This window comes from Cryptomeria japonica, chromosome 3 (assembly GCF_030272615.1).
Source record: "Cryptomeria japonica chromosome 3, Sugi_1.0, whole genome shotgun sequence".
In the NCBI taxonomy this organism is placed as follows: domain Eukaryota; kingdom Viridiplantae; phylum Streptophyta; class Pinopsida; order Cupressales; family Cupressaceae; genus Cryptomeria; species Cryptomeria japonica.
In genome coordinates this window covers 224,443,567-224,470,666 of record NC_081407.1, presented here as the reverse complement: position 1 = coordinate 224,470,666, position 27,100 = coordinate 224,443,567, and the positions used below count along the sequence as shown (strand labels likewise).

Below are 27,100 nucleotides of genomic sequence, written 5' to 3'. Positions count from 1 at the left end.
CCAATTCTGGATGTGTGTGGCACAACTGATAGCCTTGGCCCAAAAGGTGGGATCAAGAGAACGTGCATGAATCATATAGCTAGCCATTTCTTTGAGAGTTCTATTCTTGCGTTCTGCAACTCTGTTCTGCTATGGAGTGTATGCTACAGAATGCTGAAGATCAATCCCCTCAAATGTACAAAAATCCTCAAGTCTCTTGTTCACATATTCCCTTCCATTATCTGTACGAAGAATCTTGACCACTTTCCCGGATTGCTTCTCCACACGAGTCTTGAAGTCCTAAAATCTATCAAATACTTCACTCTTATGAATGAGAAAGTAGACCCAAGTGAAGCAAGAGTAGTCATCAATGAAGGTGAGGACATAGCAGGCCTTGCTAAATGAAGGTGCTGGAAATGGACCTGCTACATCATTGTGAACAAGTTGAAGAACTTCCAAAGCTCTCTAAGCTTTCCCCTTATCAAACTTCTCCTCGGGATGCTTGCCCATGGAACACCCTGAACATACATCCTTTGAAAAACTAATTCGAGGTAGACCTGTGACCATGTCTTTAGTGCTGAGCTGCTGAAGATAGTGGTAGTTGAGGTGACCAAACCACTCATGCCATAGCTTACTTTCAAAATTTGAATGAGTAAGCAAGGCCCTAGAAGGTGAACTTGGCACAAAGTGGGAGAATGAATAAAGCCTTGAGTTGTCATTGACTTGTCCCACTGCTACCAAGGCATCATCATCAAGTTCCTTTACCACAACTGAATCTGGTGTAAACTCAACATTTTTCCCATTCCCATAGTGAGTGATTTGGTAAATAGAGAGAAGGTTGGTAGACAAGTTAGGAACATAGAGAAAATTCTCAAATGTTCCATCATCCATGTCAACTGAACCTTTCCCTTCAACCTCTACTTGTGTATCATCACCTATGTAAATGTGAGGTACCTTAGATGGCTCCAATGAAGAAAACTGCTCCTTTGTAGAACCCATGTGATATGAGGCACCTGAGTCAAGTATCCACTGCCGTGAAGAACTTGTTGTAGCCACAAATGCTTGCCCTTTTCCCTTAGACTGTGAGGAAGAGGAAGGAGATGAATCCTTCTTTGTGTAGGTGGATGGCAAATTGATGTTGTTTTTCTTAAGAAGATTAGTTAACTCATCAACTTGCTTTGTGTGGCATCGATGCTCATCATGACCATACTTCTTGCAATATGCACAAGTTGGCTTATCTTTCTTAGGTGGTGTCCCCTTCTTGGAAGAGGATGAAAAATTGCCTTGTGATGGAGAGGATGATTATCATTTTTCCTGTTGTGGCTGTGACTTAGATTGCTTCTTCTTCTTGTTGGAATCTTTGCCTTGACTTCCTTGATTCTCTTGATTAGCCACCAAAGCCTTGGACTTTGAAGACTTGAGAAGCCAGATGTTCAACAACTTAGATTGTTCCAATATCAACATTTCTGTGAAAAGCATCAAATGAAGGCATAACATAGGAACTCCCCACTGTCAAACGATGAGTTTGGAAGCTAGACACAAATGCTCCATATTCTGGTGCAAGCTTGTCCAACAAGTTGAATATCAACTGAGCATCCTTTTTGTCAATTCCACAATCCTTAAGCTTTGCTCTTAGCTCATTTGCTTTGGTGACATAATCTTGGATTGTATCAAAACTCTTGGGATCCAAGTTGGTGAGCTCATTGTCAATCTTATAACCTCTGATTTCATCAACTTAACCATACAATTTCTGAAACATATCCCAAGCATCTTTGATTGTAGTACACTTTTCAATATGAAAGATGAGGTCATCTGATACATACTTGCGCAAAGTTCCAAGAGCCATGCAATTCTTAGTGAGCCATTCTAACTGAGCATTAGTATCAACCTTAGGATCAGGTGCTGCTGCTATTGTTCCATCTATGTAATGCGTGAGACCTTTTTCCATTAATTTGCTTCATACTTTAATTTTCCATGATGCATAATTATGTGGAGTTAAAGGTGGAAATTTATGAGGACTCATTGCAACAAAAATGAAAGAGTACAAGGAAAGAGAGAAACAATCACACAAGACACCCCCCCAAATTCACTCAATCAAAGAACGCCCCCAAAAGTGATGATTTGGCACTTTATACTTAGTGCATGTACAATGGGCCACTTGCAAAAAATGGGAAAGTGGACTTCTGATTTCAATTTTACAACTACCTCAATAAGGCCAAAAGAGACTCAAACTAATAAAGCAAGAGATCTAAACTAAGATCCAAGCAATTTACAAGTACTAAATAGGCCAAATAAGACCAATATTTGAAAGTACAATTTCTACTTAAAATCTCTAAAATCTGATCATAGATTATGAAAGTAGATGAAAAAACATGCACTTTCAAAAAAATGGCACCTGAAAAGGAGGTCGTATGAGCTCAAACGAGTCCTTTGAAGTTGCAGAATTGAGGATTAGATAGGTACAACTGAGAGAATCTGAAACTTCTAAAAAACCTATGCACCAAAACCATAAAATAACAACAGCACTGCGAAGAGCACGAAAAAATATCCCAAATCAAAAAAAATTGCACCCAAAAAGGAGCAAAATTGAGCAAGTTATGGGCCTCCAAAGTTGACCCAAAAATCCAAACTGTTCAACGGAGAGGGGTCTAAAATTTTCCAAAGAAAATACTGACTGGGTGTTGCTGATTGGGCACTGACTATGCGCTGCTGACTGGGCAGAAGGTATGCATCCCAAAAATAATTTTCAATTTTTTTTTTTTTTTCAAAAAATAATTTTCAAACTGGAAATTGATTTTCGCCAAAATAGGTCAAATTTATACTCGATTTTTATGGAAACGGCCTCTCGGATGCAATGGTGAGGTTGAAAATGCTCTAAGATGCCTCCAAAAAATGAAGTCCCTTAGATCCGAAAATAGAAGCCTTCCACGATGTCTCCAAAAATCAATCAATGAAGCCCCAATGGCTCTGATACAATGTGAGATTTTGCCAAGATCAAGGGCATAATGAAAAGTACTAAAATAGAGATAAAAGAATGACAAGAACAAACTATATTCTCATCAATATGAAAATGATCAACTGGATTCGCCAATACAACGAATATAGGCCTTCTTATATAGGCAAGGCCATATGGATGTACGAGCACACAATCATGACATGTGGCTCAATGAGAAACAAGGGTAGGTAAGAAATACTAGGGGTAGGTAGGAGAAATAATATAATATTCCACAAGAGGTGGATGACCCACCGAATGTGGAGTGTAACAACAAAACAAGACCACAAAAGGTGGAATTTCTCCTACAAGCTCTATCCCTATGTGCACACTTCCCTAAGTGTTTCAAATCCAAACTATGAAGAGATGCATTATCCTAAGTTAACTTAAGTAAAGTGTAATAATATCCATAATGAATATTTATTTACACCAACAATCCTAACCATTCAATATAATAGCCATTATAAAAGACCTGAGTATGGCTATAATAATATAGGACTGCTTGAATATCACACACCAAGATTTAAAAGTGTTTGCCTAAGGTCAGGATATCAGTGAAAAAATTCACAATGTCCATGTTCCACAACAATTGAGAAGATCACAAATTTCCATGGAATTCCAAATGCTGAGGAGAGTCCACTTATCTTCTTTTCCCACTTGTCCATGCTCTCCAACTATGAAAGGCTCAAAAAGATAAAATGCTATGTCACCTCCGATAATTCTTCCACATATAACTATCTACCCACACCACATTGTCATACCTTCAACTATGAGTAACTAAGAACAATGTGTTACTACTTAATGGATTTGAGTTTCCACATAATCAAACTCTATAACATTTCCATCACAAACACATACTAACCATCCCAATGCAAGTAAATATGGATTCATAAAGCCAAATTTGAAACTATGATAAGCAAAGACATGGACATTGCTCTTATCTCTCCATAGTTGTGTGTTGGGATCATAACATTGTACATATTGCCTATTAATATGACATTTCATCATATATAACTTGTTATCAACAAACGCAGTGTGACATGCATTGTCGCCCCAAATTATGGGAGAAAGATATTCCCACATGTCTTCCTCTATATTATAAACTGTTGTTGTAAACAAAATCTCACCATTCTTGTCACAACCTCTAGCAATGTAGATCAGTTCTTTACCTAAGTCCACTAAAGAACCACAAAGACATCTTCTATCAGGAAGGTCAACACATCGCTTCCATCTCCTTGAAACAAATGTGAACAATCCTTGTTAGTTATTTGGATTTGTTTTGGTTGAGGGGTGGAGATGGGGAGATTTCAGCTTAAAGAAAACTCTAATGGTCATCTCAAATAGGTTAAAATATAAATTGTGTAATTAATTTTGATGGAAGAGGGAGGTTTTGTATAAAATCGATAAAATCTTTTACCTATTCTTGAAACACTTATCTTTGACTAAGGCATTCCAATTGAGAAACAAAAACTATTAGGCAAAAAAATATATATTATTTAAAAATTTGAATATCATATGATTTCAAAAATTAGTTTTTAACCACCACTCAATTTTGTTTTGAAGTTTTAACTAGTTCTAATCTCAAAGAAGCAATTAGCTTATTGAATAAGAAAAGAAAGAGAATACCAGAACAAAAATCATAGACGAAGAGGCTTTTACAAGTTAGCTATTGTTTGTTGACAAAACCCATTAGGACTAGTTTGTGATTTACAGAATCACAACGAGCAAAATATATATATTGAAACCCAAAAGGAAGAGGGGGCAAGGTTTGAAAAGATCCTTTGAGAAGGTCGTAGATAATTATTGGGAAAGGAATTGCAACACTCACGTGTAGTACAATCAATTCCTAGCTTGCACCACATTTCTTTCTATTCTTATAGAACAGTGGGATTCTTACAATATGTCCCTAGGTTTTACAAACATAGATTAGCTTGTAGTGAGGATTCCATGGCACCCTCAACAAGCACTCTCTACTAGTTTTGTTTGGAAGACCAGTAATGATTTCCATTGAACTTTTTCTATTACTTTTAGTCAACCAAAATATTTAATTGAAATGTCTTAATGCTTTTAATAGTGAGGAGGTGATCTATTCTAATAGATTTGTATGGTTTTTTCTAGAACGGCATTACCTTTTCACGAAAATTCCTTTGAGAAAAAATAAAAAATAAATAAATAATAGACCTTTTTTATCAATTTAGAGAGGAATTTAGTAATTAATAGTTAGAAATAGGGGTTTATGAAAAATCATAATAACTATTTTTAACAAACCATTTTAAAAGTATTATTAAAACATAGTAAATCAAACAGATACATGATGTATTTTTTTATGAATGGAATTAGATAAGGATGGATCATTTAGTTCTATGCTAATAATTCTTCCTTCTTCTTATGAAGATATTCACAACTCAAAATACGCAAACTTGTTAAAACTAGTGAACTAGACCTATGAACAAATCTCAAAGCTTTTCCTTTTATTATTGGTCAAATTATATTGTTTGACCTCTCAATAGAGAAAGGAAATAACTCAAACCATGCACACTAAGCTTACACTTCTAGGCTTGAAAGTAGTAAACACTTAGAGTTGACTGACATTTTTTAGGCTTAATATTTTGCTTAATGTATGTGGTCACACTAAGAATACACTACTAGGATTTAAAGTGTGGAACACTCAAAGTTGAATAACATTCTCTAGACTTAATATGTTGCTTAATGTGTGTGGTTTAAGACTAGCAGATAGAGAAAGGGATTAACACTATGTTGGTTGTGCTCTTTTTAAAAAAAATTACATAATTTAAATTATTTTCGTACTCAAGTAACTTTAGAGGAAGAACAAAACTATTAAATTTATTGCATGGTTTCTATATATGTATTTAAGATTTGGGGTTGTTTACTCATCTTGCTATTGATGAAATTATTTTCACCCTAATAGGTTTCTAATTATGTTTGCATACATTGATCTAGATGTGTTAATTAGTTTGTCAATCTAATAAGCATAATTAGATTTACCCTCCCATTCTTAGGGTCAGTGCATTATTTCTAGGTCTATGGTACCCTATCAGCTTTAATGGTCTTTATATATTATTAATGTCCATATGACTAGATTTTTCCATAAAGACTCCATTAATTTGTGATCTATTATATTCACATACCGTACTTTCCTATCTCTTGCCTTGCCAATTTCATAATTGGTTTTTGATAGGATGTTTTGATTTTCATAAAGTGAGAGAGGGCTTAAATCCAAATAGAAAGAATAATTGAAACAAAAATCCACTAAATGATAACTTTTATGAAAAAAAACTTGAGACTCACAAGAGTTGAGATACAGGACATAAGATGGAACCAAATAGGAAGAAATCTCAAATTAAAACTAGCATCCCAACTTTTTAAGGAATGAAAATTGTTACCCAAGTACTAGGGATCTCCTTGAAGACTTATGGATCAACCCTTATAGGATCAAAAAGAGAAAAGAAGGCAGACACTCATGGGAACCAAAATAAAAAGTTCAAGGAAAAATAAAAAATAGAAACCCCAACTATGACTAATGTCAATGTTACATTTGTATCAATAAAATCTCAAAATGAGAGCAAAAATTTAATAATGAGGTATGTAGAATGAACAAATTATAACACATATGATGATTTATAGACATATATTGAAAAAAAATGAAAATAATAAATAAATGGATGGATTCTTATACTCTTATATACAATATATTTTTGTTATTTTCTCATTATGTCAGGAAAGTTAAGGAAAGGAGAAAATAACTATAGGGGCACATATTATTAGTTGTGTTGTTCTCCTTTTCTCATGAAAGTTAAGTAAAGGAAAAAAACAATTGGAAGAGCACATATTATTAGTTGCGTTCTCCTTTTTTGTAGGTTGATTGCATGTAAGTGTAGTGTAGCCACAAATACATGTTTCTGAATATGGTTATAGTTTTAGTTCTTTGTACCTATTACTTTTTTTTTAAGCAGGGCCTTGCTAAATTTTTTGAGAAAGAATGAATAAGAAGTTGTAAGTGCCTTAAGGATCTATCCTTACCTTGTTAAAAGAAATAAGAGGGTGTATGCATCAGTTGTTTCATAATAGTCTAGGAATACTATACCAACAATCTTATGTGGCATCAATTAAACCAGATGAAACCTACTTTTATAAGTGTACATGCAACTGCATGTATAGGGAAACCTCTTGATCATTATATATGAAACAAAGTCTTAGGAACCCTGAATAATCTCGTTCAAGAAAATACATAGATATATAGAGGAATGAAACAGTTGGAGCTAGGATTTTTAGCATTGCACTATCCTCATCCAATATATATACACTTGGTTTTAATGGAAATATATAACGGTAAACAAAAAGGGAAAACCAAATGAGAATGTAAGGAATTATTGTTAAACAACTTGCCAACCCTATATCAATAAAATAAGAAACATTTTACGCCTGGATAATCAAGAAACCAAGGAAATGTTGCCCTTGTCAGTTGAAAACACCTTCTTGCAGTTGATTTCCTTTCCTTCCTAGTGAGATTTATTAGGATGTCAATTACCAATCTACGAATCCCTGCAAACTATAGATAGACACATATTGGTAGAAGAAATAGGGTCTTCCAAAATAATAATAAAAAAAGTTAATGAAACAAAAAACTGTAGCAAAATCATCTTGCAACATTGGGTGATTGGGCTATGACATGTCCATATGTGTCACATGGCCTAGAAATACAAATTGATTGTGTTGAGACATTTAGGACTATTTCCACATATTGGACTTCAAATTTTATGCACAATAGTTAGGCATTTCAAATCTAAGAATAGTGCTTGCCTTGGTAGCCACACAAACATGAGAGTAGACGTTCCATTTGGGGATTAAAAACATTTAGGTATTTGATAGGTGCAGGGAGTATGGCATTTCCCTCAATCCAAAAAATTGTATTTTTGTGGTGCAAGAGGGTAAGTTATTGGGGCACATAGTGTTCAAACAGGGTATTTCAATTGACCCTGAACGAGTAAAAGCTATTTTAGATTTTCCTCTACCCAATCACAAAAATGGACTGCAAAGTTTTATTGGAAGAATTAATTTCGTTAGAAGGTTTATACCAAATATTCTTAATTTATTAAAACCTCTAATTACAATGTTAAGAAAAAATGCAACTTTTAGCTGGACTAGAGAGACAAAAGATGGTTTTTTGGCCATCAAAGAAGCATTGTCTATGGCACCCACCTTGATAAATCCAAACTTTTCCAGGGACTTCATCCTTTATGCTTATGGAGGTATGGACACTATTTATGCTATGTTGGTGCAATATAATGCCAAAGCCTTTGAGCAGCCTATTGCCTTCTTTAGCCAAGGTTTAGAGGAGTATGAACATACATATAGCTTTGTTGAAAAGCATGATCTTTCAATCATTATAAGTTTAAATAAATTAAGATACATGATCTCTAACAATAAGATCCACTTAATGGTCGCTCACTTGGGTGTAAAATAGTTCTTGTTAACCAAAGATTTGAGTGAGAAAAGAGCAGGGTGGGTGACTAAAGGCATGGAGTATGATGTGGATATCAAGATAACAAAATGGGTTAGGGGAAATGGATTGTGTGAGCAACCTGCTGCAGCATCTTAGAATGACTCAGAACATGAAGAAAAGAAGGTTTTTCTCCTAAATGATGAACCTCAAAATGTTGAGTCAAGTTGGATCAAAGACATGACTTATTTTATACAAACTAGTGAGTGCCCACCAAGCCTAGACAGAGCAAAGAGAAGGTGCTTTAGGTTGCAGTCCATTCCCTATATCCTTATTGATAATGTTTTATTTTTAAAGGATTTAAATGGTGTCCTCTTGATATGTATTGGTAATGAACAAATTGATAAACTGCTGCATGTGTTTCATGATGTAATTTCAAGGGATCATTTTGCCCCTAAAACAACTTCTTAGAAAGTAATGAGGGTCAGTTATTAATGGCCAAGATTATTCAAGGATGTGCATGCTTGCGAAAGAAAGTACACAAAGTGTGCCATGTTCGCAAGTAAAGAAAGGTTGTCATCTTTTCCACAACAACCTATCCAAGTAGATCAACCTTTTATAAAATAGGGAATTGATTTTACTGGCCCCATAAATCCACCATCAAGTGTTGGGCATATGTGGGTTATTACTGCTACTAACTATTTTACTATATAGACTGAAGCAGTGGCTCTAATAAAGTCCAATGAGTCGGTTGTTTGAACTTTTATGATGATTTGATAACTAGGTTTGGGGTTCCTGAGTCTATGGGTATGTATAGGATCATGGTGTGCCAAAACAGGCCCTTAAGTGGCAATGAAATTTCAGAAAATCAGAGTTATTCAACTTGACATGAAAATTTGAATAAGTTGTGAACATTATTTTTAAAATATGTAAGAAGAGAACCTCTAGAAAATTGAATGTAGTTTCTAAGATACTAGTTGTTTTTCAGAAAAGAAAAAAACCTATTTGATGAAAATTTCAAATTTGAATGCAGTGGTACTAAAATTTCAGGAAAAAGATAAGAAGTAGATGTGTGTCTGACCACCCTAATCACAATCAAATCATAATTATTTTTTTATAATATTTATAATATAAGTATTAGACTCATGTCTGGATGTGACACACATTTTTTTATAATTTTTTATAAAGTAAATAATTATTTATGTTTTTTTTACTACAAATTTTCAGAAATTCAGAAACTCCTACGTCTGACCACCTTAACTTGGTCAAAACCTTATGAATTTTTTATTTTTTATTTATTTTTCCCTATAGTAGACGAAGCATAGGATGTGATGCATGTTTCGGATTCAAAAAATGTTATACCATTTGAAAGTTATGGGTGTTTTTCAATCAGTCTATCAATCATGACTATTGTCAGAATTCAATTAAAAAATAAAAATTTATTATTTATTAAAGTCGAAATAAGACAAGCCTTATATTGTTGGAAAGATGAGAACATCTTTAAAAAACCCTTTTCATTTTATCAATTTTGGCTGCAAAAAAAGTCATCAACCACCAGTGTAAAGTCTGGAAAATCAAGGAATACTGAAAAACATGTTTTTTCAATTGACTTTCCAGGCTTGTCACTTCCAAGCCAAATCCCAAAGCATTCCCGAGCCAAAATTTGAAATTTGAAAATTTTACAATAGAAATTGGATATCCGATTTTAATAAGTAAATTCACTAACTAAATTTGCACATAATTAATCTAATGTCTACTAATATATTAATATATAATATTTTAATATATTAAGTTATAAATAAATTAGTATATGATATTAGGGAGAGGGAAAGGGAGAGGGGGGAGTGGGGGGAGAGAGAGAGAGAGGGGGACAGAGAGAGAACTTGAAACTTAACTTGACTTAAACCTTTACGATCCCATGACAACAAGACACTTAATCGCCATCGCATGCTCACAACACTTTTTGACTTAAGACTTACAAACCCGCGAGCATGCGATGACCACAAAATCAGACCAAAACCTACATGTCACTAGATCGCAACATAAAATGGTAAACAACTTCAAAACATGCAAGCAAGTGATGAAACCAACTAACCTGCGATACCAACCACATCGCATGATCACAAATTAAAATGACTTAACCACGAACACCTCACGACCTTGCGATAACATAAAATCACACCCAATCGCAACCTCGCAACATAAAATGGTCAAGTGGAAAACATCTTGCGAGGTAGCGACTACTAAAATCTCCCAATACTCGCAAGCTCACGACTTAAACTGACTTGATGATAAAGGACCTACGAGCTAGCGATAACCATAAAATCTTAAAACTATTTATCTCTTGACTGCAGCGACCCAGTGAGTACCAACAAAAATTGATGTTTTATGTTAATTACCATCATAAACAGGTGCGAGTAGTGGCACACAAACCATTAATGACTTACTCGCTAACTCTCACGGTTATAATGCATGGCATCAAACCAATTTGAGACCTCACAACCATAGCAATTTCATTAACAATCTCTAGCTTGCTAACATAAAATGCTAACACCGAAAAAACTAGAGACCTCGCGATTTAAACCCAAACCAACACTCGCTAACTCGCCACTTAAATTGTTAAACATGAAATTTATCTGCGACTTAGAGATGAAACATTAAACATGTCTCATTGTCTGACCAACCATTTGACCACACTTGATATTGACATGGACAAATAAAAAGAAGACAACTCAGAGTTTCAACGCATGACAACTTCGGTTTACTAGCCAACTAAGACAAAAAACAAACACAAAACCCTAATCGCCATGAATATAATGTTAAGCATTTAATGTAGAATAGTAGAAAGTTTCTAATAGTTATGAAATATGAATAGTTTTATGGATCTTGTGACACAAATTGTTGCATTTCATGTTCACCATAATGTGGAACCAATTTACTAATAATTCAGAAAATAAATTCTAATTGTTTACTAATAATTCAAATTCACAATTAATAATATGAAATACGTGTCCATTTTGATTGACAAATTCAAGGAATACAATATCAAAAAATTATCAATGACAACTATAGTATTGCAAATTGAAATTGTAATATGACTCAAGAACTGTAATATAATTATAAATACCTATAAACTGACTGCTAATTCACTCCAGTGACTCAGTCCGAGGCTTCTATATCCCAAATGGACTTAAGATCCGGAAACTAACTAGTACTAACAAGTTCATCTTCATTCTGAGTTGCATATTCAAACATTTCTTCATCTTCATGCTGACTCTGAGTCTGCAATCCATCATTTATCTTAGCACTAGCACTAGCACTAGCACTAGCACTAGCACCACCAACTTTTAAAGTGTTGCACAGCCCTCGTTTTCCACGCATGGAATTCTAGATTGCCAGTGCCCTATCATATGAAAAATCTCTAACATTATACTGAGTTACAAACAACCTCAAGCAAGTTTCAAATTTTTTATCTAATTTGTTTTTGATCTTTTATTTCAAATGCCCTAATTCTTGTGTTGTAGGATTGTAACTCTAGCCCTCCGCCCTACAATGAACTTCGACATTCCAAATCAAATTGCAGAATGCGAATCGAGATCTCCCAAATTTACTAATTTGACATGAACAAATTGTAAGAAAGAGTGTATTTATATCAATCCATGATTGCATTTTTGGTGAATTATGTGGATGTTTCAAAATGCATCTTGATTTAAGCGGGGTGAAATGGGTCCTCGAATGCTTATAATGTTTTAATTGATATTGGCAAATTTGGCCGATACATGCAATGAACATTTAATTTATCGTTGGCGAATTAGGTCCTGGATACCTGGTTGTTTTACTATTTCTGGCAAATAAAAAAGGTGATCTAATAACCATGTCTGAGTGATTTCAAGCGAATATTATGGGCATGGAGGTCGAACGGTGTGTGGTCAATGGTGAAGCCAGAATATAGTGTACCATTAACCCCAAAATTATGGGCGATTTGATCACTATGTTGCCCCAGACTATTCGCCATTTCCTAAAAAAAAACATAGAATTTGCCAATTGGTGAAGATTTGCCACTAAAAAACTCTCTGGAATTTTCTCTAAAATCACAATATCTTGCTTCCCTGAAAATTTGGCAAAAAGTTGGCTGGACTGTCTGTTCAAACTAGGTAGCTACCTAACTGGTCCCAAGTTTTTCTTCCCAAATTTTGGGAGCATATTTTGGTGGTATTTTAATATCAAAATAGAAGACATTGGTGGGAATTGTTATTTTTAGGTTGGCCTATGACTCAAAACAAAGTTACAGTCTCCTACATAAAGCCTTTCATTTCCTCATTTGAAGGATTCAATTCTCTAGCAATTGAAGGAGCCTATTATGAAGTGAAAGTTCAGGTTATGTGGAATCTACAATCGGAAAATCAAGCATTGATAAAGTATTTATCAATCCTTCATCAATCATTTTCAACATTAATTAGGAGCTTTGAAGATATTGAAGAATAATAGGAGATCACCGACTATCAATTGGCTTGTACCTTTACCTTAGGGTTTGGTATGGTTTAATGTTATTTTCATGTCTTCATATGAGCTTCATAACATTCATTTTCATATTTATATTCATTCTTTAGATACATTATTGCATTCATGATTTGAAGCATTTACATTTACATTTACACTCATTTAGGGTTTACTCTCCAAAGCCTAGGGTAGAACTCTAGAGATCTGCTTTCTTGTTCATTTAGGGTCTTGCATTCACACAAGGTTCCTGTAAACACATTTTCAACACATTATTGGCTTTTTTTGAAGGTGGAGACCACCAAAACAAGGGGTTTGACTAAGACAAAACCCTATATAGCTACCCAAACACCCATTTTCAAGTTGCAGGTGCAGGTACAGGAACCCAGTGCATGCATGACTTTCAAGAGTGACAGAACACATAGATACGTATCCAACCTCATAATTTGACCTTAGTCTTCAAGGAATAGGGTGTGGCACCCTGGTCCTATTGGGACTAGGGTATGGCACCCTAGTCCTCTGAGTTTTTCTACATTTTTGGGCAGTTACGCATTTCAAGTCTTCAAAATTCCATATCCAGCAGTTTTCGCTCTTTGTTTTGACAGGGACCAAGGTGCCTAGTGCCCTAGTCATGCCTAGTTAGCTCCAATTTTTAGGCACAAGTGCACATCTGGATTCTCCTCCCTACTTTGTCTTCGTTTTCTCTATTTCAATTCAATTAGATTCTACATTTTTATTTTATGTTGGTTTCATTGTTCATATCCTAGCATAGTTGGTTATTGCCTCATATTTTGTACACCTTCTCTATATTACAACAAAGGAATAGAAACCCTAAGAGATATTCCTTGACTCTCTCTCTTCTGCAAGAAGTTGTTAGGGTTAAGGAAAATACATACACACAAAGATGAAGAAAAAACACAACACAAAGAAACACATGGATTTAACGTGGTTCACCCAAGATGGGATACATCCATAGAACACAGTCGTCCAATATTTTCTTATTATCTAGTAAATTAGTACAACAATATATCGTTGCCTTATGCATTCTAGTTGCTTATAACATGCAATTTTAGGGCAACATACAAAGTCGGCTAACAAAGGATAACCCTAACCCTAAAGGAATATTCTTGTAATCTTCTCCCCGTACACATATTCTCCTACTGGAATTTTTGTATTCTTGTACCTTCATTAAGAATAACAACATATATGTCATTCAAATAACTCCTTCACTTGCAAGGCATCCATTGACATAATTACATCTAGTATAATAGTTCTATTACAATCCTTTCTACTTAGAATAATATTAAATATCTTTTATAGTTACCAATACAAATAAATAGTTACAAATTCCATTTCATCATCTCTAAAAGATACATCACAAATAACAACATAATGGTAGATCATCTTGCAACTAAATTATGAAGATACTCTAAAGCACATGGAAAAGATCCATCCAACCGCACATGAAAAAGTCCACCAAAATATTCCCAAAGGATGAAAACTTAATGCTACCCAACCCTGTGGAACCTGTAGGCCCACCACCCATGCTAGGAGAAAGAGACAAGGCCCCAATCGATAAACAAGAAACAAGAAGACTATTGATAAAGAGATAAATAAGTTTTACTCAAAACCAAGATACATAAGACAACACTTCACAAAGACAAGAAGATAAAGATAACAACTAAATATTACCAAAAAATTAATTCATAATTACAAAACTCCCAGAGGTTTCCACAAACAAATGGTTCAATGGGATACTAGGATACATAAGGCAAGAGTGTCGTCACTTAGCTTCTCATGGGTTATCCTAGTAGTTTGACTCCTCTCCTAACTCCAAACCTTGGCCCCCATGGATAACTCATGTAGAACTCTACAATCATTTCATGTGGACAAGTTATTGCATAATCAGGCCAACTCAATAACTCTATAGATGGACATGCTTGCCAATGCAAGACCTCAAAATGTGGACAGGCCTTCCCAATCTCACCTTTTTCTTATACACACACACGAGACGATGAGTAGGGCACAATATTATCTTAGCAGTTTCTATAAAACCAAAATAAATATCATCCCAAAGTTTAATTAATGTTATCACTTATTAATATACTCACCTCTAGGTTATCCTGGTAGCCACTTAGTGCCTTAGCAACCATATTGAGCCACTCTCCTTTGATGCACATACATATCCTACACTCTAAGGCTTGAAACAGGCATCATGAAACATAAGACATAGGAACATCAAGAATCGATAATAAAAAAATGGATAGCACATTCGATAAATAGGACTTCCATACATAGACCAATCCAAACATAAAGTCTTGAAACTGAGTCATAATCCCAAAAGAACTATTCCTCTTCACAAGCCAATTCAAGAATGGGAAAATGAACACTAAAAAATTCAAATTAAGCCAAATAAGACATGAAAAACAAAACTGACAAGATAAATGGTCACCTAAGACTCTAGTACTAACTAAGAACTCAAATTAGGTCAAATATACAAACTAATCAAACTTAGAAAAAGTTGTGTGGGTGGTCATGCAAGTCATGCGGGTGGTCACAAAAGTCACGTAGGTGGTCATGGAAGTCATTAGGATGGTCATGGAAGTCACACAGGTGGTAATGGAAGTCACACGGGTGGTTATGGAAGTCAAGGAATTGGTGTCCAAAGCTATGGATGTGGTTGAAAATAGAGAAATAACATACAAAACAACTTAAAATCAAATTTTGACAAAAACCCATTAGAGACATCTTAAAATCACTAATAAATAGCCCAAAAAGATTCAAATGGAGATTCCAATAAAACATGGAGAAAATTTGATTCACGAAAACATTCAATCCCTACACCTGATTTCAAACAAAACACAACTCTTTATAAATCACAATAATGACCTAAATTTGGATAAATAATAGAATCCAAAAATCATCCCAATTCTCCTAATAATTATTTATATTCAAAATTGCAAAATCTAACTAAAATCAAATAGAGAAAATAGAAACCTACTTGGAAACCTATGAAAGAAAGAGAGAAGGAGAATTTTATGTTGAATTTGAAAACACAAAATGTATTCAAAATAGAAACCAAAATTATGAATCAATCAAGCTTAAGAAATCCAATTCACTCTTCAATACAATTCTGATGTCAAAGTGCAAACAAACTACAAACCGTACCCTAGTTCCTCAACACAGAAAATCTCATCCCAAATTCTCCACAAAAATACCATAAATTTCTTCTCCAAAAAACTTCATAAATAAAAATGGTCAATTCCCCCCTAAAATAAATAAAACTCAATCACCTAAATAAATCTCACTAAAAATATTCACAAGAAACACTAATTCGACAATCATAAAAATAGAGTTAAATTAATAATATTTAATTAACTCAAAAAATAAAATTCCCATAAAGAAATTAAACAATAATAAATAACTATTATATTCACCAATTACAAATCCTCTAAAAATAGTCAACTTCCACTTGACAACAAAGAAAACAATAGATAATTAATTCCAATGATATAAAAATCCACTAAAAATAAAACTAATGATTAACTCCCATTCAAATAAAAAATAAAATAATAATTCCAATAAGAGACAATCTCAAGGCTGGGGAAGCCCCTTTCTGTGCTTTTTCTCTCCTCCTTGATGAGGTTTTGACTTCTAATGTTCTGGGCCTAGGCGTTTGGGTTTTTTTGCCTGTTGCTGCTCTTTTTTCTACCAAGGAGGAGATGTTCTTTCTGGAACTTTGGCTCAAGGCCCTGAGGGTGGGAGTGATCTATTTATTTTATGCTTCATCTATCTTTGTTGAAGACATGTTGAGGGGTTGTCCTCTTCATCCCAGTCATTCTTCTATTTACAAATTCTGTTGGTACGCACCCTCTATGTCGCTTGGGTTTTCTCTAGCTTGCCTTATTGAGGTGGCCCTTCCTTATTCAGAGGCACAGAAGGATGGTGCTGGAGCCAACTTCTCTCCTATTGAGGTCAATTTTAGTGTTTCCATGGAGGTTGGATGGTGTTGGTGAATGGTTGGTGTTGTCCTTTTTCAGGATTGCTAGGGTTCTAGAGGAGATCTTTTTTCTGGATCTTTAGGTTATGGTGGTCTGCCAAAACCCTCTGTTCCAGCTAAGAGAAATGGATTTTTTCTTACGTTGCTTAAATTTCTTCTACAGTTGGAAGCTATTCTTCTTCCTGGCTTCGTCCTGGTGGTTATGAGTGCCACTGCTAAACCCATCTCTTCAAGCTATGGGAGCCTAGTTTTCTTGGGGCAGGTCATTTTTTGGTTGATGGATCCATGCTTTCAATCTCTCTTTTGTCTTCTCCTATAGAGGTGGATATTTCAGTGTTGTTTGTTTGCTTGGATGATGGTATTTGAAGGCCTCTATTTCAGTCCAAGGTGGTTGAGGGAGCACTTTAAAACCCTTTTTTGTGGTTCTGGGAGCCATTTCAAAAGCCAGGTCTAAGGTTACGGAAGCCTTCCAAAATCCCCTTGTTTCTTTTCAGCGTGTTTTGTCTTTTATGTTTAATCTTGTCTAGCTAGAAATTGATAGTTTTCAAGGGCCCAGTTTAGACAATGGTTTTTTTTTGGTTATGGGCTAGTCTAGTTTTTTGGTGTCTGGAGTCTTTATCTTAGGTTAAGAGAGTCGAGAACATCCATGTTGTTTGGTTAAGGGTGCTTGGTAACCCTCATCACTATTTCTTAAGGTTAAGGTTGTATCCTTTTCGGTGTGGACAATTTTTTTGTCTTGATCATATCTTAAGTGTTTGGCTGGCTTTTTCTCGCCTGTGGCAATGCTGGTGTTCGGCTGGCTTTTGCTAGATTAGCTGTGTTAGGGTTGCTAGTTTGCATGGTTTGATTTATGTGGCAGCATTGTGCTGTGGGTTCCAGATCCTGGTAAAATTAGAGGGTTTCGAGTCCCTTCAAAACTTATTGTAAGGGGTTTTGGGTCCCCTCAAAACCTGTTTTCCCATAATAAAAAACACGCTCAAATACACCATAAAATAATGTCAACATTAAAACTAGACCTACCACTGACAAATTTAATGGAATAAAATAAAAACAAAATAATTATCCCTAGATTAGGACAATGGTTAGGGCTAGGTACATTTGGGCCTTGTACTATCTCATGTACAACCATTGGGAATGAAATACATGCTCAAACCTGTCATGCTAGGTGGAGTCGATGTCTTGTAGCTACCATCCTACACCAAAACATGTTGTATATATATATATATAGTCCCATCTAGTGAAAGGAAATTATGATATCGTATGGGGCTCTAAATTAGTAATACAAAATCATTCCTTTCACCCTACATGAAGAAAACAATAGAACAATGATATATTCTACACATAAAGTCCAAAAACATCAATATCATCAATAATCAATCATCAAATAATAAAATCTAATCATGGGTTAGCATCACATACAACACCATAATACATGACCAATATATAATCTAAGTCATTTAGTAAACCATCACGAACATCAATATATTCATCTCAAATGAAATATAACAATAATAATATTTTACAACATATAAATTAGTCCAATAACATGAATCACATAAAGTTATCCATAGACACAAAGAAACAAAATAAATAACACATAAAGAGTCAAAACATAGTCTAACAAGTCAAAGCAACAAGTCCTAGATACAAGGCATTGAGAGACACTACATCCTCCCCCATAGAACAAGGCTTACTCCTAGAAGCCTACAAAAAAGAACAAGGCATATATCGTACAAAACCTATCAATCATATCAACACATAAAAAAAACCCTTCAATTCATCGATAAGTCTAGACCACATCACACAACTCAACCAACTCTTCCTCATCTCAAGGCATCCTTGTAAAGAAGTTAAGTGGTAGAACAACTTCCTACACTAATTTTGAGAGGAGGATAATGCAAATAAATTTATAGAACATTACAACTAATTATAGAAACTTAATAGAAATAGAAATAATAACATTCATTCCACAACACATTGATTTACGTGGGGAAAACCCTTTCGGGAGAAAAATACCGCACTCAAAAGGCCACCCAATATATTATTTAGAAACCAATAACAAATTACAATATACTTGCAAAGAAAGCTCTTTGTAGGAGTAGCACCAACCAAAGATTAAAAGGTATTTCAATAAATATTAGACTCTTACACACAACCTATATCTCATGCACCTCATATATAGGAGACACAATACAAGAAACTATCAAATGGTAGTACAAAACCATGGGCTAAAATCACCCAGTTAAGTAGAGACAACCTTATGTCCAATCTCGAGGCCATATGATGTGTCAAAAAACACATCAACATGTGTACCTCCCATTATTAGCTCATTTATGTGTCTGATACATTTTTATATTTCTTATTTATGGATTCCAAACATTTGGAGGCCATAACTTGTAAACTAGGTGTCCGATTGATGAACCATTTGAAGCACCAAAAATATTGCAACATGCTCTATCACCTTGTAACTTGCTACACTAATTATGCCCACTTTTTAGTACATTTTGATGGGTCTAAAGTCCTCAAAATTAAATTTAAACCTTTTATTGCACCTTCCAAAAACAAAAACTTTAGTATCTTGAAAACTAGCAATGATCTTGTGACAAAGATTTACCAGCATGCTTATCTAGCCAACCTAAAGCTTTGCGGAAAATTTTGAGCGATTTCATGCTCAAACAAAAACTTACTACAAATAATAACCTCATTTAAATGTAAGGTTGAGACATCATTTTCCCAACAATCCCAACATTCTTCTTTTGCACCACTCTGATCTCTCCTTAGGCCAATTTGTTAACTCAAGAGGTTTCCTCACAACATCTACTTCCTACCTTATATAGAAAAGATAAACTTACTAAAGAGAACTCTTCCAACTCACACCAATCTCTAAAATGAAAACTAGAAAATGGCATATACATATAAACATAAATTAGATATACATATTATCATAAGACACAAAACTATATCTAAGGATATTTCCCATACCTTGACAATGTCATCCATACATGTAGTTAGGGAGTTTGCATCTTAAGTCACACATAGAGTACCCATAAGCAACAAAATAACAAGATGAATGGTAACATATATACTACTACAATCATTACAAGGCATCAAGCATAGGTAGTACATGATATTGAGATCATACAAAGAGAAATAGATGTACTAGGTGAATAAAACCACACCTAATCATCTACTAACAATAGTGTTTAACAAGAAGAATTCACATGATTGTACTGCTACCAATACAAGCTTATACAAAAATATAGTAAGCACAATGTGATGATCCTACTTTATTTAGTTCATAATCCAATAATAATACAACATCAAATACATATTTCATTAGAATGTAACATAGGTGTTCTTGCTTAAGGATTATTACCAAAAATATGCAGTCATCATTCATTGAATACAACATAATTTACTAGTCATCATGATCTTCCCTAATGCAATATTTAGAAGGTTCATGTTTGTTTAGTCGCATATTTCTAACCATTTCATATACTCAAAATAATTTCAATTACAATCAATTATATAAACACCTTTTAATCCTTTTGTTGAATTACAATTCTATTTAAAAAACAATCACATGTGTTAAATTGTATCCAATGTCCTCCCTTATACATACTATTAGATATTCATTATAAATATGATAGAATACAACACTTAAAACACAAACAAGACTAGCAACATGAAACCTTTAGAATAGTCACCTTGATATTTGTAAAAGAGAAAACCCTAGTGGGGGTATTTTCACCAATTCAATTAAATCAAGAAGTGTGTGCAATTTCAGGAATAAATTAAGTGCAAAAAGTGTCACAAAATAGATGGATAGAAGAGTTCGATGACTGATTCTAGGCATAATAAAGTTTAAAATTTCAATGCTATCCCATGCATGACATGAGAGAACTTGCTAAAACCATGATAAATTATCAATCAAAAATGAATTTCACATAACTAAGTGACTAATATTAGCCACAAATGAGGGAGTAACCACTACAGAACACCTGAGAGTACAATATTCAGGATGAGTTAGAGAACGTACACTAACCACAAAAGATGCTTGTGTTATCCTAAACTTCATTTTAAGAAACATTTATGCAACAATATATGCAATCATGATTTCTACTTACTTCCAATCACTACTATTTTAATGCAATGTAATTATATTCTTAAATAAGAAGAATTATGCAAACATTTCATTATGCAAGAAAACATATGCAGAGGGACATAATATTATGACCATAGAATAATACATTAATGAATGGCACAACTTCACTTACATAGTCACACTCACAAGGTAGTCACAAACACAAAGGTATTCTACTCACATACACTAGAAGGGTCTCGATAAACATAAGATCACAATATCAAGGATTATTGAGGATATCATGATCACATAAAATAAGAGTCCTTTACACCATCACAAATACAAGGGTGACTAAAAATAGCTCTAATGAGGATTTCCTCATAGGGGGATGCACATATTCATAACACAAATCACTATCACACGAGGGTGCATTAAGATTCACATACTCGTAGATACAACTCAACAGGATCACATTGCTCAAACAACAAAGAACTTTACAATGAAAAAATGTATTGCTCTCAAAATAAGTAGGGTTCTTAAAAGGACAGGGTTAGCATGATTTTTTCCCTTCTAAACACTCTATAGTATGGTCAGACCAAGGCAAATCAACACAAAACAATACAGGTGAATGAATAAGCCTTTCAATTTAAAATTCATCTTAACATATTGTCACATTACAATGATTTTTTGATTTTTTTAATCTTTTATGTTCCTTCCCTCTAAATTTCATTATTTAGTGCTTTTTCTTTCTAATACATTTAATAGTTTTATTTTTAAGAAATATTTTACTATTAAACTTACATATGCTAAGTGATGCTCATGCATATGCAGGGAGAGAAAAGAATTGGCGGGTTTTGCAAGATTTTTATAATAGATTTATCTCAATTAAGAACTTTAGAATTATTTTCTTTGCATCTTGATAGAGGAGCTTAATATTATCATTTTTATCATTGATTTTTTCTTAATAATTCAGAATCAATGATAGTTTTTGAGCTTCAGCTAGGTGGTCATTTGTTGTAGAAGACAACTAAGTAGTCTTTTGCATTGGTTTATGTCTCTTTTTTCATCTCACCCTTGGCATTCCCTGGATCTGGTTAACCACTCCTAGTGGAGTCGGATCTTATTATTACCTAATTATGTATAAATCTCTTGCAGATATAATGCAACCTTTCTTTGAAGTAGAAATGTTTCGGCTGAAGCGTTGTGTAATCATCAGCAGTAGATTTCTTTCACCGTTTTGAAGGAAATAATTGTTGAAATACTGTTCTTTTTGCTAACTCCTCCAACAAAGCGCCATCCTTCATTCCCACTCTTGAGATCTCAAGTTACTACAAAGAGTTACTAAAAATGATCTCTCTGATAGTAGTAGCATATTTAATTGTCAATGTCTTTTCTCTATTGATCTGGTACTACTATTGGAGAGTTCATTTAAAATTTTGAAAAACACTGATATAGTAACTCAAGATCTCAAGAGGAGGAAATATGTATTCAAACAATTCATTCCTTCACAACAGTGAAATATGTGTGCAGTCTGGCTGTTGTGTGTTAGTCTTGGAGAACTACTGCAGATGCAGATTTCTATGGGAGAAGATGATCACTTAATGCTTGGGCCAAAATATTTCTCAGGGAATCTCTTCCCTTGCCTTCCCTGTAGAGAAACATAATTGTTACATAATGAAAAGTATTTGATTGGATTAATATACTTGAAAGATTGGTTGCATGATATCTAAAAGAGATTTATGTAGAATCAGGTCATAATCAGATATGGGCAATGCCAAGGGTGAGATGAAAAACTAGTTCATTGTGGAAGAGGTTTATTTAAAGTAATTCCTTTCCAAATAGAAGAGGTTTATTGTAGAAGAAGAAGAAGTGGAGAAACTCTTTGAATTATTTCCTCTCCATCCAAATGGAAGAGGTTTATTGTAAAAAATTCGAAAGAACACAATGATATTACATAGGTGTCAATGCTAGCCTGTCTATTTCTGATAAGGAATTAATTTCATTCTATTCAAAATTTCAGAATTTTCTCTAGAATGATAGAAAGTGTAATTTTACTATGATAAATTTCTCTTTTTTATGTGCTCCTTACAAACATACCATTCATCAAGAAACATTATCGGGGTTTTGGCAAATCAATAAATTTTACCAGGTTTTTGACAAAACAGGAAAATCATCCATCTATCGATAAAAGTTTTTAAGACGAGAGAAAAATATTGTAGATTGAGTTTTTTTTTATCAGTAATAGGCCATAGCCGTATAATAATTTTATTAATAAAATTATATTTTAAAAAATTGGGTTGAGAGGGCATTGAAAGGAAAGAATCGAATGAAGAAAACCTTTGGTCTTGTGTACAAATTATCCCATAAGGACTTAGATCAGATTGTAAATCAGCCCTAGGCTACAAACAATTAGAAATGAGGAATAGTAACAATCAGACCGCCATAGCTGTGGTTAGGCCTCTTTGCCTCTTGGCTACAAAGAACAGTCATAATATTGATGCTAAGGTTCTACCTTCATCCAATCACATTAAAACATGAGATGATAGGGTATGTACGGATATGATAGATCTTTGATTAAGGCTTCAATAGTCTGATAGTATTTGAGTAGTTTACATTGCAAAAGAAAGACCCCATCTTTGTCACAAGCCTGATCTTTGAATATAAGGCTCTTCATGTGAGACCCTTGTGTGACAAGTGCATATAGAGGAAGTGTAATATAGCTGCACAAAAATTGCACGGTAATGCCCATTGCAACTTTGATTATGAAAAATGGGAAATTTGAATGGAAACAAGACTTCGACCCAAACTTACACCATATCCATAAAAAGAAAGCAATCTGGAAAGCATTTTGGAAGAGACTAAAATGTATCATAGAGAGAAATGACTATGGGTGATTGAACCAGAACTGTTCATCACTCAAAGCCAAAGGTAAGCATACCATCTGAACACATTAAGAAGAAAAAAGACCACAACGATCCCCATTGCAACTTTGATTATGATAAGAGGGAAATTTGAATGGAAACAAGACTTCAGCCCAAACTTATACCATATCCATAAAAGGAAAGCAATCTAGAAAGCATTCTGGAAGAGAGTAAAATGTATAATAGAGAGAACCAACTTTGGACAATTGAATCAGAACCATACATCACTCAGTTGCACTAGTGGGATTCCTTTGACTCCAACATGCCTCCCATGAATTTCTAAGGCCATCTTTGTTGTTATGCCTTGTAATTTCATTCCAACTAATAGAATTATGCATAAGGGCATGAAAGAGAGCCAAAGGTGAGCATACGACCTAGACACATTAAGAAGCAAAATGACCACAACATATGCCCACAATGGAGAGTTGATTCCAACAATCACCTTGAAGTCATCATCCAAAGACCTCCTTTTATAATTCTGAAAATGAAATGCTATTTGCAGCCAAGTGGACCATAATAAAGCCATGGCATAAAGTAAGGTAGTCAACTTTAGATACCGACCAAAATAATTGTTGAAAAAAGCATACAATTCATTTAAGAACCGTAGTTCAGCTCCAAAAAGTTGTGTGACACCTTACGAATGAAGTTTCATGGGTAAATCTAAATCTTACAACATCATTTGAAAATTTATATTCCATTTTTTGGGTTTCCTTCTCACATGACTTCCAACACCTCATTTTTTCTCTTGCTAAAAACCTAGTTGTGCGGGACCTCAACTAAGCTTCTTCTTGCTACTAGAAACATGTCTGTCAACCAAATTCCTAGCTGCTAACAATTATTTAAGGCCGAAATCCTCTATCCACAAAGTTTGTTGAATACCTTATGCCTCCAATTTTGATAAGGAATCTGCTTCTAAATTGGCTTCTCTATAAATATGTTTACAAGTGAAATTGTCAAATTTCTCTAGAATATAGAGGCATTTTTCTAGCAAAGTATTGAGTTTCTAGTTTGGGATACTTGACACCCTTATCTCATTTTTAACTAAGGTTGAATTTCCTTCTATTTCAATCTTTCTAATCCCTTTCTTGAGATACTCTTGCAAGCCAATCAACAGAGCCGTAAATTCAGCCATATTATTAGTATCTTTCAGGATTGGCACTGCAAGCTTCCCAATGAAACTACCTTCATGGTCCCTTATAACACAACCAACCCCCAAGGGGCCAAGGTTTCCTTGAGAGGATCCATCAAAATTAAGCTTCAGCCAACCCTCATCAGGAAGGTTTCCAAACTGCTTCACTTTTACTTGTCCCTAGAACCCCTAAGAAAGAAGGAATCTTGATCCCTGGCCAACTAGATCTGATCTGAGCATCACTTTCTGTGAAGCTCTTTTTGCTAGCTGATAGATCTGAAGAAAACCTGTTATTAATATTCTCAACAATAGATACTTCGAGAGAGTTCATAATTGAACCCAGTTTCTTTGGTTTATTCTAAAAAATTCTCCTATTTCTCTCTTTCTAGACCTCCCAATCTAGGCAAGAAGGGTTGGCTTTCCATAAAGAGCTGAGGATACTATTATGTGGATTGATTGGCAAACCTTGGAAAAGAGAAACAATATCATTGTATAATTTTGTTATCCATCCCAATTTAGCACAAAGCCATCTCCAACATTTAGCTATAAAGGGATAATTAAGGAGAAGGTGATCTACTGATTCTTCTTGGGCTTTACATAGAACACATCTTGATGGGCCTTGAAAACCCATTATCCTAAACTTACTTAAAGTTAGTAGTTTCCTTCTAGTGGCTATCCAGGGAAAAACCCTCGCCTTAGGGATCAAATTATTACTCCGGAATTTTTTTTGGGGAATACTTAAATCATAATTCTCCATTTGATTAGTGAGAAGAGGATAGCCTTATTTAACATTATATTGACCCGATTTTGAAGGCAGCCAAATGAGGGAGTCATGTCCTTTCCTAAAGGCCAATTGTCTATCCTTAAGAATATCTACTAGCTTCTTATTTTCCCTAAGAGGTAGGGGTAAACCTTGAAAGCTCTTCCAGAACCAACTCATTATAGAGTCCTCCAAGAAAACTACATAGTTTCTAATTAAGGAGCCCCAATGTTGCTTTAACCAGGATCTGGTTGACTGAATTGAGATTATGTTATCCAAGCTCGGATACCCTTCCTAGGAGTCTTCCCAAAAGAGGTAGGAAAGACCATCATGAATATCCCAAGACACAAAATCTGCCACTATGTGCCTACATTTAAGAATAAAGTTTCATATCTTGGAACCCCTTGGATGATTGATTTCTCTCATAAGGCTACCTGATGTTTCTACACTCAAATATTTTGCTTCCAATAATCTAACCCACCTGGCCGAAGGTTCTTTTGGGCAATTTTGAAATAACGAAATGAAGCATAATGAGCCTACACGCCTAGGAAAGGCACTTCCCTTTCCAAGAGTTGATAGACTTATCCATTTTAACTTTCAAGGGGTCCCATAGTTTTGATTTTCTTAATTGTCTATTGGGATTCCCAAATAAACACAGGGCAAAAGGCCCCTCTTAATGTTAAGAATTTTAAGAATTCTTTCTTCTATCTTGGAGGAGGTTGAGAAGAAAAAGATTTTTCATTTGTCTTTGTTGACAAATTGACCCAAGCCTTTACCATATGAGATCAATAATTCTGAAAGCTGAGTTGCCTCTATTCTTTTAGCTGCTCCAAACAAAAGGTCATCATCAACAAATTATTGGTGAGTAGCACAAAAATTTGTAGTTATCTTGATACCTTCGATTCTTTTTTGCAGGTGAATTGCTTTGATTTCTTTCCCTAATCCTTCTGCCATTATGATGTAAAGAAAGGGAGAAATTGGATATCCTTGTCTGATCCCCCTTGAGGCTGCAAAGTATTATTGTGGAATCCCATTGATCAGTATTGAGAATTTTGGTGTGTAAATACATTCAAACACCCAATTGATCCATTGGTTATTAAAGCCCAAAGGCTTGCATTATTTTACAAATAAAACACCAATCCACATTATCGTAAGCATTTGAGATGTCCAATTTTATTATCATTGTTGCTTTATTGGAATTTTGCAAAGTGTGGATAGCTTCTTGGGCAAAAATTACCCCATCTAAGATCGATCTACCTGGGATAAAACTTGTTTGC

General features: G+C 34.5%; 1 pseudogene; it reads right to left on the bottom strand.

Annotated features, from left to right (window-relative positions):
• LOC131874049 (MLO-like protein 10) overlaps nucleotides 1-24,671 on the bottom strand; it is a 32,598-nt pseudogene extending 7,927 nt beyond the window's left edge.
• Between the last annotated feature and the right edge of the window lie 2,429 nt (nucleotides 24,672-27,100).